This window comes from Helianthus annuus, chromosome 10 (assembly GCF_002127325.2).
Source record: "Helianthus annuus cultivar XRQ/B chromosome 10, HanXRQr2.0-SUNRISE, whole genome shotgun sequence".
Lineage (NCBI taxonomy): Eukaryota > Viridiplantae > Streptophyta > Magnoliopsida > Asterales > Asteraceae > Helianthus > Helianthus annuus.
Window position 1 is genome coordinate 74,924,282 of NC_035442.2, and position 17,350 is coordinate 74,941,631.

Here is a 17,350-nt window from a genome sequence, read left to right on the forward strand (position 1 = left end):
AATTCAGGACCATGTCGGGCATTCCAACGAACCTTGACGAGCTTGACACTGCTCCGGCGGGTCTTGTTCACTTTCCAATCCGTGACCTCAACAGGTTCTTCAACGAAATGGAGCGTGTCGTCAACATGAATTTCGTCGGTAGGAATGACAACGGTATCTTGTGTTGGACTTCTCTTCAGGTTGGATACATGAAATGTATCGTGAACTCCATTCAGTTCAGCAGGTAGATCCAACTTGTATGCTACGGTCCCAATTCTTTCCAAAATCCTGAACGGACCAATATATCGCGGATTCAACTTCCCACGCTTCCCAAAGCGTGCCACACCCTTCCAGGGTGATACCTTCAACAAAACCATATCACCTACTTCAAACTCTAGAGGTTTCCTGCTTCGATCCGCGTAGGCTTTCTGACGGTCACGAGCCGCACTAATGCGATCTCGGATTTGTGCAATCTTATCGGTGGTTTCCTGGACTACGTCAGGACCAACCAACTGTCTATCACCAGCGTCAGACCAACATAGCGGTGATCTGCACTTGCGGCCATATAAAGCTTCGAATGGCGCGGCACCAATACTGGTGTGGTAGCTGTTGTTGTATGAAAATTCAACCAAGGGTAAATGCTTATCCCAGCTACCGCCCAAATCCATGACACATGCTCTCAGCATGTCTTCCAAAGTCTGAATCGTCCGCTCGCTTTGCCCGTCGGTCTGCGGGTGAAACGCGGTGCTCATATTCAATTTCGAGCCAAAAGCTTCTTGAAAGGATTGCCAAATCCTTGAGACGAACCTTCCATCTCTATCAGAGATGATCGAGAGAGGTACTCCATGGCGTGTAACAATTTCTCTCATGTAGATTTCGGCCAACTTGCTCGTATTATCCTTTTCTCGGATAGGTAAGAAGTGTGCTGACTTCGTGAATCGGTCTACTATCACCCAAATGGTGTCATGGCCTCTTGGCGTCCTTGGCAATTTCGTAAAAAAATCCATGGAGATTTGTTCCCACTTCCACTTGGGAATCTCTGGTTGTTGCAGAAGTCCTGAAGGCTTCTGGTATTCCGCTTTAACCTTAGCGCAAGTTAAACATTTGCTCACATAAACAGCAACATCGCCTTTCATCCTAGGCCACCAATAATAATCTTTAAGATCCTGGTACATCTTATCCGCTCCAGGGTGGATAGAGTACCGCGACTTGTGAGCTTCATCGAAAATAACCTTCCTTAGACCTCCAAACAAAGGAACCCAAATCCTTTTCTCAAAACACAACGTTCCTTCCTTGTTTGGTACCAATAACTTCTCCATCCCACGGAGATACTCTTCTTCAAGGTTTCTCTCCTTGGGAGCTTCTCTCTGCGCGACACGAATGCGCAGAGGAAAATCGGTTCGAATAACCATCTCCAAAGCCCTAACCCTTATGGGCTTGATCCTCTCTTTTCGACTTAGGGCATCGACGACCACATTCGCCTTCCCTGGATGATACTTTATCTCGCAGTCGTAATCATTCAACAACTCTACCCATCGTCTTTGTCTCATATTCAACTCCTTCTGGTTGAATATGTGCTGGAGGCTCTTGTGATCTGTGAAGATTGTGCACTTCGTACCATAAAGGTTGTGTCTCCAGATCTTTAAAGCAAAAACCACTGCGCCAAGCTCCAAATCGTGAGTGGTATAGTTCTTTTCGTGTACCTTCAGCTGGCGTGACGCGTAAGCAATAACCTTTTGGCGTTGCATCAACACGCAACCCAATCCTTGACGTGAGGCGTCACAGTATACCACGAAATCATCTGTACCTTCCGGTAGTGCTAAGATTGGCGCGTTGCAGAGCTTATCCTTTAATATCTGGAATGCTTCTTCCTGTTTGATTCCCCAATCAAACTTCTTATCTTTCTGCATGAGGAGCGTCAATGGTTGAGCGATCTTTGAAAAATTCTCAATGAATCTTCGGTAATAACCAGCCAAACCTAAGAATTGCCGAATCTCGGTTGGCGCCTTTGGCGTTTCCCAACTCTTGATCGCTTCGATCTTGGTTGGATCCACGTGGATTCCATCTCCATTTACCACGTCCCCAAGGAACTGGACTTCTCGTAGCCAAAACTCGCACTTAGAGAACTTGGCATACAACTGTTCCTTCTTTAGCAGCTCCAGAATGGCTCTTAAATGCTGCTCGTGCTCAGCCTTCGTCTTTGAATAAATCAAGATATCATCGATGAATACTATCACGAACTTATCCAAATACGGCTTGCAAACTCTATTCATTAGATCCATGAACACTGCAGGTGCGTTTGTCAAACCAAACGGCATAACGAGAAACTCGTAGTGCCCATAACGGGTTCTGAAGGCTGTCTTTGGGATACTCTCCTGTATCCTTAACTGATGGTATCCAGATCGAAGATCGATCTTTGAATAAAAACTTGAACCTTGTAGTTGATCAAACAGATCATCAATCCTTGGCAGAGGGTATCTATTTTTGATCGTCAGCTTGTTCAATTCTCTGTAGTCAATGCACATACGGAAACTACCGTCCTTCTTCTTGACAAACAAAACTGGAGCTCCCCAAGGCGAGAAGCTCGGTCGGATGAATCCCTTGTCTAACAACTCTTGAAGTTGTGTCGACAGTTCCTGCATCTCAGACGGAGCAAGTCTGTACGGTGCCTTAGCCACAGGCGCGGCGCCGGGAACTAAGTCAATGCGGAACTCCACTTGCCTTTGAGGCGGCAAGCCAGGCAAATCTTCTGGGAAGACTTCTGGGTACTCCCTCACGACAGGGATGTCTTCGATCTTCGGTTCTTCAGCTTTCTTATCTACAATGTGTGCCAGAAAGGCAGCACATCCCTTCTGTAAACATTTTCGCGCTTTGAGGCAGCTGATAATCCTCAACGGTGTATCACGCTTCTCTCCGTGAACCACAATTGTCTCACCATCATCGGTTGGGATACGAATAACCTTTTCATGACAAACTATTTCTGCCTTGTTGCCTGATAACCAATCCATTCCTACTACCACGTCGAAGCTTCCCAACTGGACTGGTAGTAGATCCAGAGCATACTCACGCTCTCCCAATTCGATCACACAACCTCGGATAACTTCATCGGCTTCTACCAACTTCCCATTCGCCAATTCGATTGAGTACGGAATATCTAATTTACTAGCGGCTAAACCAAGCATATTCTTAAACTCTAATGATACGAAGCTATAATCGGCGCCAGCATCAAATAAAACGGATGCATAGCGTTGGTTTACAGGGAACGTACCAGTGACAACATTGGGATCCTGGCGCGCTTCCCTTGCTTCTATGTTGAAAACCCTTCCGCGGGCTTGGTTTAATTCCGGGCAATTCCTCTTGTAGTGCCCAAGGTCACCACAGTTGAAACATCCGGGCCTTTGCCCATTTCCACCAGCTTGGTTATTCCTCTTATTATGATTTACCGTGCCCGCTTGGTTAGCATTGTTGACTCGGTTTCCATCACCTCCATTGTTCCCTTGGGGGCGATTTCCATTTCCGCCCCGGTTGGTGTTTCTGTTTCCAAATCCTCTCTGGCCTCCCTGGCCAGCAGTGGCCCAACAAGACTCCTTCAGGTGGCCAGTCTTTCCACATGCTTCACAAACCTTCAACCCACAACGTCCAGAATGATGGCGCTGGCAGTTATTACACTTGGGCTGGGTGCCCATGTATCCCTTTCCTTTCTTCCCATTACCAGTTGTAACCTGAGCTGGCATACTTGATTCCCCTTTCTTAACCACCACCCCGGTGCCCTGCTTGAAGTTTGAAAACTTCCGCTTGTTTCCTCCTGATGACTCCACATGAGTCTCTTTCTTCTTAGGCTCAACTTCATCAAACTTGTTCAAACGAATTGCCTCCTCGGTGAGAGCCACGCTCAAATCAATGGCTTCAGTGATAGTCGCAGGTTTGGAGGAGGTCACCATGCTTATGATTTGGGGAGCTAATCCCCAAGTGAAACGTTCAATTCTCTTGAACTCAGGAGTGACCATGTAGGGTACCACATGCGACAAGTCGTGGAACCTCTGAACGTATTCTGCTATCTTTGGACCTTCCATTTTCAAATGCCAGAACTCGGTCTCCAATCTCTGGATTTCAGCGCGGGAACAGTACTTTTTGCGCATGAGTTCCTTCAGTTCGGTCCAGGTCAGCGCGTAGGCAGCAGCTTCGCCAAGTGTCTGTACTTGCAAGTTCCACCAGGATAGGGCTCCATCCAAAAATAGCCCAGAGATATAGGTGACTTGCTGATCCAGTGCGCATTTGCTCATGCGAAGAACAGATTCAGTTTTCTCAGCCCAGCGGACAAAAGCGACAGCACCTCCTGTGCCATCAAAGTTTACGGGCTTGCAGTCTAAGAACTGCTTATAGGTGCACCATGCACATACATTATAACATATGATTGGCATTAGCATTCTTGCTAAGGAAATCCATTTAGGTCATGGTATGTCTTAATGACTTAGGGTTACCATGAGGTGGATTGTTGTTGTTGCCAGTGTTGCCAGAGTTGCTTCCACTCATTCCTCCTTGAGAGGCAGCATATTGTGCGATAGCAGCAGCGATGACTTGCTGTAGTTCGGCCTGAGTGGTAGGCATTTGCTGTTGTTGACGTCTTGGCGGCATCTTCTAAAGATGTGTTTACGTCGGTCAGGCCATAGTAAAGCGTATGTATATAGTAATAGTAATAGCACATAACATCTCATGTTATCAATATATCACAAATACCAATCACACAACATCCCATGTCACAAATATTATACACACAATATCCCATGCCATAAATATTATACACACAACATCCCATGTCATAAAAATATAAATAAGCAATCAAGCGAATCAAATATAATGAGAATACTGCGATTGCCATATAACGAGACCACATAGTAAGTGTATCAGTACATCACTGTGTCATACAATCATCAATCAACTAGGGGCTACATCACCCCTGTCCAAAAACTATATCAAGTCAGTGTCAAATACATCAAATACATGTCAACAAAAGTCAGGATCATCATGTAGTCTCCAAAAATGTTGTGCAGTCAAAAGCAATCGCGGTCCTCTCACCAACGTCTACCCAAACAGCACTGATGAGCTCTATACAGATGGCGGTGGAGGAGGGGGAAAGTGAGTGTAAAACAAACGACGTAACTGGAGCCAGTCCTCCTCCATGGCTCTCTGAGTACGGATGAAAGAAGCAACCTGATGTTCTAGAGCAAAGAGACGTGCAGCATAATCTGGGGGTACAGGTCGAGAAGGCTGCAAGGAGAGTGTGTCTGACCATGGCACTGGCATGGTGGCAGCTGAGCTCTCTCAAGCTCCTGGATGCGCTGCGTGTGTGACTCGTGCTGAAAAACGAAAGACATCAAAACGTCCTCAATAGTGTGTCCCACATGGAATGGATGGTAAGGATCAGTCGGCGGCATAACCGGTGGTGACGACCAAAGGAATGGCGCACTGGTGGGATCAAAAGGTGCCACATGAAAAGGAGAAACAGGGGGTACAACAGGTGGAAACTGTGGCATAACAGGAACAGACATCGGCACATGCCCAAAAGGATGGGCCGAAGAACCCTCTCCAGGTCTCGCTGGAGGTACAAATTGAGGAACCTGAAAAGAGAAATCAACATGTCGTGTATCAGTGTGGTGTGGGGGAATAGGTGGAACATCCTCATTAGCAAGAATCCACCCGTGCTGTGCGTGCTCATCTGGTGGATCCATGTGTGCCGCGAACAGTGCATGCTCGGGCTCTAGTGGAATGGGATCAGGTGGGGGAGCAACAAAAGGATCGACTGGTGCATCAGCAATAAGAGGTGGATCGACATGATCGGCAGCAATGACATGACCACCCTCCAGCAATGGAGCATCCACAAGGTGATCATCGATAGGTGGGTCAGCTATAACAGGCTCAATAGGGATGCCAACATGTACGGGGTCATGCTCAAACATAGGGTCTAAAGCAGCTGCCTGCTCAGGAGCCAAGGCAGGCTCAGGGTCATCAAAAGCCATCTCGAAATCAAACTCGGGGTCAATAGGATCGACTGGGTCAGCTGGATCCTCCATGGGCTGATCCATAGGTATAAACTCTATGTCATGATCCGGGTCGAATCCCGGGGGAAAGATAGGATCAGAATCCTCTATGTCATCATGGTCAAACGCAAAACTGGGAATAGGAGCAACAGAGGATGCCTGGTCAGGATCTGAACCATGCGAAAAGTGCTGTGCGCTCAAAGTGTGGGAAGGTTCGGATGCCACAGACTCAAAGGAGTCTGGGACCGGAGAATGCGCAGGCGAATCCTCGGCGGGAGCATCAGCGATCATCAGAAGATCGCCAGCAGGAAGAAGGGCCTCGCCCTGGATCTCATCCTCGATGGGCTCCTCATCATACAGATCAATATCGCCGTCAGCCTCGGCGTCAAGAAGTAAGTCATACGCAGGATAAACGGCTAAGGGTATAGGAGCCGGAATCTCTACTAACGGTAGGTACTCAACGGGAGGGTCATCTGCAGGCTCATCAGCACCATCAGGTAGTGCGAAGGGCTGAAAATCGTCCTCGTCAGTGCTGGTATAGTCAGAAGTGTGCACCTCGTGCTCTGAAGATGCGAGGTCATCAGATACTACAGGTATGGGTCCGGTGGTGTCCTAATCGCCTGTACCGGGCGAGTCCATGAGTCTGTAACATAAACACAGATATGCACAAATAATCAGTCATACAATCAGGTAATCACATAAGTCACCAAGTAAGATATCACATAATCCTCCTAGTCCCACTAGCCTCCCAGCCTCCCAGACTGCTCTTCCTAGTCCCACTAGCCAATTCTCCCAGCCTCCCAGACTGACTCCCTAGTCCCACTAGCCCTCTACCTCGATCTCTAAGATCGAGCCTCGGCCTCCAAGACCGAGCCTCAGCCTCCAAGGCTGAGCCTAAAAATAATAAACAAACATCTACCTCGATCTCTAAGATCGAGCGTCGGCCTCCAAGACCGAGCCTCAGCCTCCAAGACTGAGCCTAATCATAAATAAAATGTGCTCAACATTGGTTTGTAAAAACGTTTTGGATCTGGACTTAAGTGGTATGCAGTAAAAATGTTTTCGTGAGAGCCCTAGTGATCATAGTCTAGACTCGAGAAGGAATCCTAGTTTGATATGATCAGAGCTCTGATACCAAGCTGTCACACCCTGGCTTTGCGGAAGCGTGGTTAATTTGGTGTGACTTCTTAATACCATAGCTTAATCATAACAAAGCTATATGAATTAAAAACATGCAAGATCATCCATCAAGTTTTAAAAACCAAATACAATACCATTGTCTTAACAGGAAAATACCCTAACAACCATAACATTGTTCAACAAACAAACAAAACATAAACACAGTATAAGGACTGTGACTTGTCCAGGAAAGAGTCACATTCCCTAAACCCCGGATGACCTCGGAAACTAGTGCAGCGCGAAAACGTGCCATACCTTGCCAGATCCTTTAATTCCCTGAAATACATGTAAGTTGAAAAATCAACAATAATGTTGAGCGAGTTCATGTGTAAGTGAGTAAATAAACCTTTGTGTTTATCAAAATCCTGGTATGTAGCAAATAAGGAAAAAGAGATCACCAATGGTTTGCAAGGCCATTGATATGTGTGAAATGCAAGTAGGAAGGCTCAAACCTAGTAGATTTATGCGTCGGGTACAAAGTCATCCCGAGGTCCGTTATGCTGGGCCTGGGAATGGGACTGGGCTCGCTACACCCAAATAGATCTATCGCTCCTGCCCCTCGGTCCTACCCTGAGGATTAATGACCTCAAGTTTCCGCCTACCCATTCACATGATCTAAGTAGTAACCCTCCTTACGCTAACCATACCATGTATAAAGTAATCATAATCAAAGTAACATGTATTTCACCCCCGCAGTTTAGAAAACTGAAAACAGTTAAGAGAAAAGGGGGACATGAACTCACAGTCGGTGCGTCTCTACCAAGTACTCCAAATCAGGCAGCTGTGCAACGACCTACATTTGCTAACTCTATTAGACGGACGGCCGTGCCTTAGCTTTATAGTTTAAGTTTTTGGGAAATAGTTAGACAACTATTTCGGGTTTACTTTTCGTATATACTTGGTAGTTAATCTCCTTCCCAAGGATGGGGGATTTGATACATGTGCGTTCGAATTATATCATTAAGTCTCACTTAATATATATTTATTTCTAATTCCAAAATATAAATATTTTTCTCAAAAATATTATATTTTCATCTCACATAATATTCCCCAAAAATAATACGTTGATAAAATACGCGTTCACAAATATTTCTGTATAATGCGTAAGTTACGTTTTATCATTCGAGTGGTAATAAATATTACCAGTGTAACTTATATAGTTATCGTAGAGGCGTTCGTATTATTTTGGATCTGTTAACGTTCGAAAATATTATTTTTACTCAAAAAAATATTTATGTATTTTCACAAAATAATCATAAACGGTGTGGTGAAAATATATTTACTAAACTTATATTTATCACATTTAGTTTTGTGAAAATCTCACCTCCGATATTTTGTAAATAAAGTCATGGCAAAATTTATATTTCGAAAATATGTCAAAAATAATTCTAACACTTGTAGTGTAAATAATTTTAAGTGTTAGGTTTTTAGAAAAATTTCGCCAGAGTTTCCTCTGTAACTGGAGGTGGCCACGCTTTCAAGCGTATCATTTTCTTTTACTAGATCAATTTCAACAACTTCTTTATTCAATCAAACAATTTCCGACACATCAAACTAGTCGACAAGTATGTAAATCGCATAAATCACATGAACTTGTAGTTTTTCCGAAACTATAGTGTAAATCCCATTATATTTTGTGGATCTTTATATAAAGTAATTCGATCTCGTAAAAACCTCGTTTTTAGAGTAAATCCATCTTTACAACTTCTCGTCATCTTTTACAAAGTTTGTTATTTTGTCGAAACTTTTCATTTCACAAGTGTTTACACACCTGTGGTTTATAAAAATCATGCTTGTTAGTGTAAGATCTATTTTTAGAAAACATGATTTCTTTGACAGTCGGTCTTTTTAAAATACCACTTGCAGATACGTAGATCTGCTAGTTTTAAACTCTATTCCACAGTTAAAACACTTTTACACAAGTTCATGATTCGCGTGTGGTAGAGTTTCACCTTTTAACCCTTGTTCTATTCAAAACAACCTTATGTCACGATTCGTGATGTAACGCCCTGCGTTTTCAAACTTCCTACATTTAGAAACCTTACGTGAAATTCTAACTTTGGAAATCTTGTGTTCTTATAACCATTCTTTCATTGTAATCGTTGTAAAATACGGAACTTGCTTCGTAAATAAAACTTGTACATTACACTTTTTACCTAGTTAAATCATGTTTTATTTCATATTTCACCTTGTTACAAGTTAGGGGAAACATTGTTGCACATTATTACACAACTTAACTAACAAAATTACTCATTATAATGTTTTAAAAAAATAAAAAAAATAAAGAAATATGGCAGCCCCAATTCAGCCCATATAGTTGGGTTTTGTGGGCTAGTTTCAAGGTGTAACCCCTTCTAAACACTTCCAAAGCCCAACCCATTGAAACCCTAATCCTTCCCCCTATAAATACCACTTATAACCAGCCTCCCTACCACTTTTGCAACCCTAAAAACTCACAAATCATCCACCAAACCGTAGCTGAAAGCAAGGGTTCGAGTAGATTGACACCCCTTCACGAAAATGAGCATAACTCACTCAATTCTTATCCGATTCACTCGATTCTTTTTCCTACTTGCTTGTATAATCATGGGGTTCGATTCCTAGACTTCTCCTTGGAGAAATCAGACCTGGAAATGCCCCGAAATAGTCCATAAACTTTCTGTTTGTTTTTATGTTCATCAAAAACTTGTTTAAACCTATGCAACTTGTGTCCAACACATCTCATACCTATGTCCTAATGCTTACAACTTATCCCATGGTTGGTTAAGCTTAAAAACAAGGTTGAGACATTTAAAATCAGAGGATTAAACCTCATAAACTTGGTGTTTTGTTTAGGGTTTTTAACCCACAAGTCATGTCAAACTTTGTCTTTGATACATGAGTGATTATGGAACAACTTGGGTTGTCCAAACATACAATCCTCACATGATTTGATGATTTCTCTTAGTTAGTGTGTATATTTCTTATTCTTTATTGTATGTTCATGACCCTCCTTGGTTGTTTTTTTTTACATCAAGTGTAGTGGTGAACACATAGAGGTGCCTAAATGGAAGACTTGATCTTCCTACCTCCTACATGACTTCTATGACATTTAGAGGTACCAAAATGAAGATTTTAATCTTCTACCTCATGCTTGAACTATTGGACATATATTATATAACCTAAATATATTATTCAAATAATCGAATCTTTGATGATGAACTAGTGTTCATATGTCGGGGTACTAGATTACATCATCCTAGACTATGATAACTTGTCACGATTTTAATGGAACCTTGTTCCATGAAAACATCTAAACTCCTTCGAGTTTCCTAGTGTCAAGAACAAGCATCATATGTACTAAATGATTATTTTCCATGTTATTCTCATATCTTATTTTTATGTTGTTTTAAACACCGAATCTCGACTCTAAACATACTTGAACTTTAACCCTTATACATTCGGACTCTAAATCTCTACTCGTCAACAATTGGATAATCGGAAAACATATGCAAACTTTGTGAGTATACTCGTACTTTTCCCCTTTTTACTTTTACCACTTTCGGGGCGTAACATGTTTACCTATTGAAACTTACACATGAACTTTTGTCTAAACACATGAACATTCCTATAACATGCTTGTATATGTGATGACTTGATACTTTAAATTTGGGTGATTCTTATGTGTTGAACTTATCATTAACTTCGTACGAGCCAAACCTTGACATATGTAGCGCTATAGGATTAACGACCCGCCTCTACTGAAACTTTGGTTATGTCATGAGCAAGTTGCGTTTTCTTGGTTTGATATGTTATACACATGCCATATTTAATGTTTATCTTGAATCGCATGCTTGCTATGAGGAATTGTTCACATTTTTATCTTATGCTATGTATGTACCAAACTTGTATACTCGCCTTTGCTTTTGCATTGAATTATTTTAAACATGTTACAGGTTGATGAGGACGATGCTAAGAAAAGAAATAGCGTTGATGCCTAGATACACATATAGACGTTAGGGTTTAATATGTTGTATCAAATTTTGTTATGTTATCATGTTGTTTCGTTAAACTTGTTGTATTTGAATTTCTTGTAATGTTGACTATTTGAAGTTATGAAATGAAATGAAATTTGGATTTTCTAAATATTGTCACAAATAGCGTTATGATGTCTCTAGCAATCTTCACACTTCGTCTCATCCCGATGTTTCCGCCATTGGTTGGGGTGTGACAGATTGGTATCAGAGCCATAACTATAGGGAATTAGGAAAAGTAGGAATGCTTTCACCTAGTCTATAGTTTTAGAGCCTTATTCGTATGCTTTGCTTGGACTACTACATGATACCTTATTTGTTACTTATTTATGCTCTTTAAAACATGTATGTTACTCATGTGTAATATTTGACATGTTATTCGTACGCATTAAAGCTTGTTCTATTAGGTGTTAACACTTGTTTTATCATTTCATTATTTAAGTACCATTCTTGATATGCTTTCTTATGTGTTTATACTTGCTTGTGTATTTCTTCAACACACACTTCCCTCATGCATTTTACTCGATTATTCTAAATCCGACAACACTCATATTGTACAAATGAGACGAATTCACCAAAATAGGCGTGAAACCCACAATTTAGTGAACGACTCTCAATCTATCTATTCTTCTTTTTACACGAGATATCGCCATTGAGCTAGGAGTGAAATCCACATCTAAATGGCAAATCTCAAATTTCAAATTCTAGTGGACCCTCGTCAACATGTCGAAATTTAAATTTTGACCCGACGAGTACCAACCACACTTAGGATACGAAATCGTCAAGATAGGGGTGAAACCCGCACCTTGTCGACTAGTTCCACTCCTTGATTTTTCATAAATCCCGCCAAGTCTCGAAATTTCGATTGATTTGGGACATGTAGTAACCGGAAGGGTAAATACCGTTAACCGACTTGTCGGCGAGAGTATTTTACCTATTAGGCCAAAGCATGCTCCTCAAATTCAAAAGACTTTTCGACCACTTTGGTTAGTCAAAGTTCCATTAGGAACACTCCAAACTTTGGTCAAACATGTGTTTCTATTGTTCATTTTATACGATGCAATCTTTCAACCTCGAGTTTACCTTTGATTTCTCTTTTCACACGCACAACAGATCGAACCTTTTCGATACATTTATATATGCATGATTTTCATATAATTTAAATTCATATTCCTTGTAACAACTAGTGGAGAGGTATCATCGAGATTGGAGTGACTTCCTTACCTTGACGATTGACTCCACCTCTCTTCCCTTAAAACGACCTCACCAACGAGTTAGGGGTGATTCCCTTACTTAGGTGACCGTTACCCAAAACTTCTCTTTCAAAATATTTTGTTATGCAAACCCGATCATGTTTTATACCTAAATCATTTATCATTATTCAAAATACCTACTTATACCGATTTCAAAATACATTGTTTATCAAACGTACATCTTATTCTACCATCCATTTTCACTCAAATCATATACACGAGATTCTTAATCATGTCTTTACCGTTTTACTACACGAATTTCCAAACCTTACGAAATGCTACCTATCAATTTAATCGGTCTAATGAATCTCTTGCCCATGAACTTCACATCTGATTTATTAACTGAAACACGTTCACATTATATCATCATACTAGAGACTTCCATTCTTAATCGAAATCAACCTAACCTTTCTCAATTACTTATAAGATCTCATGGATGTTATATGATCGTTTTACCAAATACTCTTTTCAACATCAATAAATCATTTGTTAAATTTATTTTTTTAAACAATCACTAAGTCCTTTTACTAAATTTCTTTTCTAAGGGTCGACGTTTTCACAAAAACTTTCAAAGTCCAAAATTTTCATGTTTTGATGCAAATTAAACAAACCCGTTATTTAAAAAAAAAAAAAAAAAAAAAAAACCTTCTCTACAACGCTTAACTCGTCATCCAAATTTCAAAACACGTGGGCTAGAAGACTTCATGGGGACCGACAATTTTCAACATACGTGAACTCCTTTTTTTTAAACAAAAGTAGCATTTCAATCATTACAAAATACGTTAAGCATGACCAATGAGTACTTTATGTTCCTTTACATATACAAACTATATTCTACCTTTCAAACCAAGCTCAATCTAATTTTGATTCGACAAACTCAACGTTTTGTTTAAACAACTATACATGCACATCATCATACACATTTTAGACGATATCTCGCGATAACATCATTTATATCGTTCGTATCTACATACTTAACTTTTTTTTTTCTCCGCAATGTCTCAACGTACACCATATACGCAATATTTATTTTTCATACCTACACCTATGTTCATACGTTTTATGCTTGTACTCATACACATACTACTTATACGTTTTACGCTTCTACTTGTACACATACTACTTACACGTTTTATGTTTATGCTCATACATACATGCGTATTCATACTTAAACTTATGCTCATACTTTCATCCTTACTCATGATTCGTACATTCGTACCTATACGCGAGCGTAATCCGAGGGATTCGCTTACGTGGGTCCCATACATGCTTAAACATAAAGATGCTTACATACGACATTCTTCTACGTACACATTCTTATTTTCAAATTCATGTATACCTTGATTCATACATAACTAGTACAAGCTATGTGGATCATGCGACAATCAGTATAATCGCGGGTGCACACGGGATTATAGTGATAGGCGTATGAGAACCATAGAGTGTACTACTGTGTATGGTAAGACACGGAACGTAACATGACCCCAAGTAACGAAACGGACGTAATGTGGTTAAAACATGGTGGATACGCCGCTGGTACTTCCTATATATAAGTGTTTTCACCATGTTACCAAACTTTCGTAAAACGTGCCATGAGAAATTCAGTGTGTTGCAGACCTTTTGGACCTAATACAACTTCACGCAACTCACAAACGCATTATATCCGATTATTCATGACGAGACTTCATCCTTAACACACTACGTTCATCTATCCAACACTTATGCTATTCACATACTTGTACTCTTTAAGAGTCATTCGTTCATTCTATACTCGTATTATTTTATACAAAACTCGTTCGCAATCCAGCTTGTTTAAACATTTGAGTCCTAACTTACCTCGTTACCTATAAAATAGCCTCCCTATTCTTGATTCTTGTGAAACTATACTTAGTATACCTCTATTGCTTTATTTAAAGTAACAAACCTTTTCGTTCCTCTCAATAAACAGGTTTTACGAAAGTATGATTTTTTTTTATACTATCCTTAAAAACTTCCCCTTGCAAATCTACCTTGACGTTCTCCAAAATTTGGTACTTTTCAAAACTTTCAAACTTCCCAAGTTTCAATTCTTAATGATCACCTTTATGCCAAAAACTCTTTCAAGCATTCCTCTTGAATAAATTTCGGGACGAAATTTCCTAAAGGAGGGGAGACTGTAACGCCCTGCGTTTTCAAACTTCCTACATTTAGAAACCTTACGTGAAATTCTAACTTTGGAAATCTTGTGTTCTTATAACCATTCTTTCATTGTAATCGTTGTAAAATACGGAACTTGCTTCGTAAATAAAACTTGTACATTACACTTTTTACCTAGTTAAATCATGTTTTATTTCATATTTCACCTTGTTACAAGTTAGGGGAAACATTGTTGCACATTATTACACAACTTAACTAACAAAATTACTCATTATAATGTTTTAAAAAAATAAAAAAAATAAAGAAATATGGCAGCCCCAATTCAGCCCATATAGTTGGGTTTTGTGGGCTAGTTTCAAGGTGTAACCCCTTCTAAACACTTCCAAAGCCCAACCCATTGAAACCCTAATCCTTCCCCCTATAAATACCACTTATAACCAGCCTCCCTACCACTTTTGCAACCCTAAAAACTCACAAATCATCCACCAAACCGTAGCTGAAAGCAAGGGTTCGAGTAGATTGACACCCCTTCACGAAAATGAGCATAACTCACTCAATTCTTATCCGATTCACTCGATTCTTTTTCCTACTTGCTTGTATAATCATGGGGTTCGATTCCTAGACTTCTCCTTGGAGAAATCAGACCTGGAAATGCCCCGAAATAGTCCATAAACTTTCTGTTTGTTTTTATGTTCATCAAAAACTTGTTTAAACCTATGCAACTTGTGTCCAACACATCTCATACCTATGTCCTAATGCTTACAACTTATCCCATGGTTGGTTAAGCTTAAAAACAAGGTTGAGACATTTAAAATCAGAGGATTAAACCTCATAAACTTGGTGTTTTGTTTAGGGTTTTTAACCCACAAGTCATGTCAAACTTTGTCTTTGATACATGAGTGATTATGGAACAACTTGGGTTGTCCAAACATACAATCCTCACATGATTTGATGATTTCTCTTAGTTAGTGTGTATATTTCTTATTCTTTATTGTATGTTCATGACCCTCCTTGGTTGTTTTTTTTACATCAAGTGTAGTGGTGAACACATAGAGGTGCCTAAATGGAAGACTTGATCTTCCTACCTCCTACATGACTTCTATGACATTTAGAGGTACCAAAATGAAGATTTTAATCTTCTACCTCATGCTTGAACTATTGGACATATATTATATAACCTAAATATATTATTCAAATAATCGAATCTTTGATGATGAACTAGTGTTCATATGTCGGGGTACTAGATTACATCATCCTAGACTATGATAACTTGTCACGATTCTAATGGAACCTTGTTCCATGAAAACATCTAAACTCCTTTGAGTTTCCTAGTGTCAAGAACAAGCATCATATGTACTAAATGATTATTTTCCATGTTATTCTCATATCTTATTTTTATGTTGTTTTAAACACCGAATCTCGACTCTAAACATACTTGAACTTTAACCCTTATACATTCGGACTCTAAATCTCTACTCGTCAACAATTGGATAATCGGAAAACATATGCAAACTTTGTGAGTATACTCGTACTTTTCCCCTTTTTACTTTTACCACTTTCGGGGCGTAACATGTTTACCTATTGAAACTTACACATGAACTTTTGTCTAAACACATGAACATTCCTATAACATGCTTGTATATGTGATGACTTGATACTTTAAATTTGGGTGATTCTTATGTGTTGAACTTATCATTAACTTCGTACGAGCCAAACCTTGACATATGTAGCGCTATAGGATTAACGACCCGCCTCTACTGAAACTTTGGTTATGTCATGAGCAAGTTGCGTTTTCTTGGTTTGATATGTTATACACATGCCATATTTAATGTTTATCTTGAATCGCATGCTTGCTATGAGGAATTGTTCACATTTTTATCTTATGCTATGTATGTACCAAACTTGTATACTCGCCTTTGCTTTTGCATTGAATTATTTTAAACATGTTACAGGTTGATGAGGACGATGCTAAGAAAAGAAATAGCGTTGATGCCTAGATACACATATAGACGTTAGGGTTTAATATGTTGTATCAAATTTTGTTATGTTATCATGTTGTTTCGTTAAACTTGTTGTATTTGAATTTCTTGTAATGTTGACTATTTGAAGTTATGAAATGAAATGAAATTTGGATTTTCTAAATATTGTCACAAATAGCGTTATGATGTCTCTAGCAATCTTCACACTTCGTCTCATCCCGATGTTTCCGCCATTGGTTGGGGTGTGACACGTGATCATGACCAAACCAGGTTAAACGATGATCCGAGCTACCACAACATAGATCGGGTCTAAATAATCACAAATTTCAATTACTACAACATTTACACAACTAGTGAGCTTTTAATCACCATTTTTCATGTTTTTAGTAGACTTTAATGCATCACTTTGTAAGATTCCGAGTTTTAACCGTTACACCACATATTAACCGCTTTAGATTAGTTCAAGTAAGTGTTTTAAGCATCATACCTCTAGCTCGAGGCTAGGGAAGAATCTACGCGCAAATGAGGTGGATAAAAGCTAGGGAAAAAGGTCCTTCGAGCTCCGAGTGCACCAAGCTTCCTAATACGTGACCCTTGATGTTTGTATGACCTTGGAATGAAGAGATGAGAGCTCGAAAATGGTTATAGAGGAGGGGGGTGTTCGGCCGAGACTATAGGGAGCAAGAGAGGAGAGAGTTTGTGGTGATGAGTTAAGTGAATGATCTTGTGTGTTTAGGTTATTACTTATAGACAAATGGTGAGATTAAGGACCA